Here is a 4,039-nt window from a genome sequence, read left to right as displayed (position 1 = left end):
AGTTTGCGGGCCTTTTCCTGTCTACCTGGCCAGTGCATCTGAGTTGAGAGTGCTGTCCAGAGCGGTCACAATAGAGCACTCTGGGATAGCTCCAGGAGGCCAATACCGTCTAATTGCGGCCACAGTACCCCAAATTCAACCCAGCAAGGCTGATTTAAACGCTAATCCCCTTGTCGGGGGTGGAGTAAGGAAATTGATTTTAAGAGACCTTTAAGTAAAAAAAAAGGGCTTTATCGTGTGGACGGGTGCAGTGTTAAATTGATTTAACGCTGCTAAATTCGACCTCAACTCCTAGTGTAGACCAGGGCTAGGAGGGTGGTGAAGGACTGGAATGGGTTCCCTAGGGAGGTGGTGTAATCTCCATCCTTAAGAGGTTTTTAAAGCCTGGCTTGACAAAGCCCTGGCTGGGATGATTTAGTTGGTGTGGTCCTGCTTTGAGCAGGGGTTTGGACTAGATGACTTCCGGAGGTCTCTTCCAACCCTAATCTTCTATGAGTCTATGCTGTTGGCTGAGTGATCACAGCACATGGAGGGATTTGCTGCTTGTCAATAGCATGGCATTGTAAGAGACAGTCAGGAAGGAGAGTTAAGGAGGCACAGTGGTCCTACAGTTCCGGGTTGCACTCCTGGAATATGTCACAGAGGGTTCTCTCTTACTCTGAAGCATCAGGTTGAGACAGGATATTGGGCTGGATGGACGAAGGCCCAGAGTGTCAAAGGGATTCCAATGTAAAATAGGAGCCAAAAGAACCTTTAGGATCTGGGCCCAATAGTCTGGCCTGACCCATTTGGCAAGTGGCAATGGAAGAACCAGGCTAGAAGGATGAGGGTTTCAGCTGGTAGGGCAGAAGGTGGACACCAGATGAGATGGCCCAGTGGTCTGATCCCTGCCTGGTCCTGAACCATGGGACCATCCTTCTTCCCTGGGCAGTCCCAGGCACCTGGGGCCAGCCTGGCCCCCTAACCCTCTGCCACCTCTTGTGCAGGTACCTGGTTAAGTGTCTGGAGCATTTCCTGGTGACGGCTGAGGAATGGTGGGCTGGAGGGTGATCTACTACATCTTCACAGACAGGGTGGGTGCGGTGCCACGGCTCCGCCTGGTCACGGAGCGGCACCTGCGGATCCTGATGGTGGAGAACCAGAAGCGCTGGCAGGATGTCTCCATGATGAGGATACATTGGTTCACCCAGGGCCTGGACCCTGCTATCTCCAGGGAGGCCCAGTAAGTTTTCTGCCTGTATATCGACCAGTTCTTTGTTGGAGCCTTCAGGCTGGGAGCGCTGGCCGAGTCCGTTGCCCTGCTCCATTCCTATTTCGACCAGTGGACCTGCTTCTACTTCACCTCTGACCGAAACCTCAGACCAGCTGCCTTTCTGGGCCCAGGTGCAGGCGACTGCCATTACCGCGCAGCAGTGTTCAGGGGTCATGCCCACAGTGAAGAACCTGACGGAAAGCTGCTTCCAGAACAAGAGGAATGGCGTGGAGGCCCCGCTGGCATGACGAGAGCCACCTCAATAAGTACTTCCAGCTGCACAAGCCAACCAAGATCTTGTCTCCGGAGTATTGCTGGGATGAGGCCATCGGGCCATGTGGAGACATCCGCATCTCTAGGCTGCTGTGGGCCGAGAAGCAGCGCAGTTTGGTGCGCCCGACAGATCAGTGACTCTGCCAGCAAGAGCCCCCAGGGGGCACGTGGCTGGAACCCAGCATGGGGACTTGGGGAATGTCAACTAGGGTGTCGCTCGCTTCATAGCTTCTGTCGGCCCAACTCACCTCCCGACGGCGGGGCTCCTGGAATCCCTCCATTCCCTCCACAAGTCTCCTGTGTGTCACCATCCACTGCCCTTCTAGTTCAGGGACTCCTAGACTTCCTCCCCTTCATTCCAGGGGCTTTGTGTGCCCCCGATTCCTCCTCCCCTCCATGCCAGGGGCTCTCTGTGCCTGCCCCATTAAGCTCCATCCCCTCGTGCCACACACGATTATTTCTTTTCTTCTTGTCTGGGAGATGTCATTCAGGGTGTCAACAGGTCGGACTCTGCTGGGAGGATAAGCAGAAGATGGAATGAGGTGTGTGTTACTGAGAGGTGTCGAAGGCCTATCAAGTGGATTTTGAGCTATTACAGAGGTGTCTGGGGCTCCATGTGTCCCCCATTTCCCTTTTCCCATTTTTCACCAAAATCAATAGGGTTCTGCTTGTTGACTCCTAGACCAATTTCTGCAGTTTTGGAATTGATCAGAGATGGTGCTCCTGAGTCATCATGTGATAGACAGACAGACACAGACATGCCATCAAGCTGAATGTAGGGCTGTTAAGACAAAGAATTTGGTACTGATGGTAAATACTTCAAAAATATGTAACATGCATGATTTTTGGAAGAAACTTTGGTACAGACTAAGAGTGGTAACAAAGAAGTCTTGTAAGAATACTACTTCTCAGCTAGTACCTGTAAACAGGCTTAGACCTTGGCAAGGTAGAGAAAGCATAACCAATCTAGACTGCTGTGTGGAAGGGGAAACTGAGGCACACCACCTCATGGCCTTTGTGGCTAAATGCCAAGACATCTACATTCTACAGGATATTAATATATACTTTGTATTAACAATGCTGTACTCTAAAAGGCTTTCAGTCAACTTGGAAAAAGGTACCCAGAACTTCGCAAAAACATCTGTAGGTGACAGTACAATTTTTGGTAACACTGAGAAATTAGATAACCAAGAACTAAAGACAACGAGGAGGCCGGTGGCACCTTAAAGACTAACAGAGAACTTTAGGCACACTGCCTTTGCATTGGTCAGTAACCAACCCTCCAGCAGTAATTGAAGGGGAGAGGTGTGACGCTATACCCCATATTCTTCATAGAAATAGTATGATATAAATATGGCATAACTAAGATATGTTTTATGCAAGGTGGGTCATGTAAGGTATCATTGGAAAGGTTATGTTTTACTGAATATGATTATCCTATTTGTATACATGTATCATTTCTGTATCTGAAGTTAGGAATATTGACTATGTAATAATTACAACTGTGGTTACACCTGGGAAATGCCCACCAGACACTATGCAATCAGCCTGGAAGAGCCATTAGGAATGAAAATAGGTTTTTGAAGACGCTGATCTCTCATCTTCCTGGAGTTCCTTCCTGTGGACCTTACAAGTAAACCTTGTCTCATGGTTGCTCTAACACTGCAAGGTCATCTGATGATGTCGCCTGGTACGGAGTACGACCTTAGACTCCGCTGGTATTTTTCCACTTGAAACTAAGGGCTTCTGCCTTATATAAATTCTATTTAAGGCTGGGAAGTAAGTTAATCATGGCTCTTCTCCTCTGCCTCCCCGCCCAAGAAGGGAGACTGCTGAAAACACCTGAAGAAACAAAAACAACAAGGAGGTGTTTTTAAGGTGGCAGCTAAAAGACTAAGGGTATGTCTACAATGCAAAATTACTCCGATTTTACAGAAGTCGATTTTTGGGAACAGATTGTATAAAGTCGAGTGTATGTGTCCACTAAGCACATTAATTCGGCGGTGTGCGTCCACAGTATCATGGCAAGTGTCAACATTCCAAGCGGTGCACTGTGGGTAGCTATCCCACAATTCCTGCAGTCCCTCCTGCCCATTTGAATTCTGGGCTGAGCTCCCAATGCCTGATGGGGCCAAAAATTTGTTGCGGGTGGTTATGGGTATATGTCATCAGTCAACCCTCCCTCCATGATAGCAACAGCAGACAATCATTTCGCACCCTTTTCCCTGGATTGCCCGAGCAGATGCCATAGCACGGCAAGCATGGAGCCCATTCAGCTCACAGCAGTAGTTATGACCATTGTAAACACCTCACACATTATCATGCAGTTTATGCAGAACCAGAACCTGAAAAACCAGGTGAAGAGGCGACTGCAGCGTGGTGACGGAGTGATGAGGACATGGACAGATTTCTCTAAAACCGCGGTCCCCGGCAATTTGGAGATCATGGTGTTACTGGGGCAGGCTCATGCCATGGAACGCCGATTCTGGGCCCGGGAAACAAGCACAGACTGGT

The 4,039-nt window shown here is 49.3% G+C and overlaps 1 pseudogene; it reads left to right on the top strand.

Annotated features, from left to right (window-relative positions):
• Positions 1-1,031: 1,031 nt before the first annotated feature.
• LOC144277040 (alpha-1,3-galactosyltransferase 2-like) lies at positions 1,032-1,663 on the top strand (annotated as a pseudogene).
• Positions 1,664-4,039: the final 2,376 nt, after the last annotated feature.

The sequence above is a fragment of the Eretmochelys imbricata genome, chromosome 18 (genome assembly GCF_965152235.1).
Source record: "Eretmochelys imbricata isolate rEreImb1 chromosome 18, rEreImb1.hap1, whole genome shotgun sequence".
Lineage (NCBI taxonomy): Eukaryota > Metazoa > Chordata > Testudines > Cheloniidae > Eretmochelys > Eretmochelys imbricata.
The sequence above is the reverse complement of the archived record's forward strand: the minus strand, read 5'-3'. Positions and strand labels throughout refer to the sequence as shown.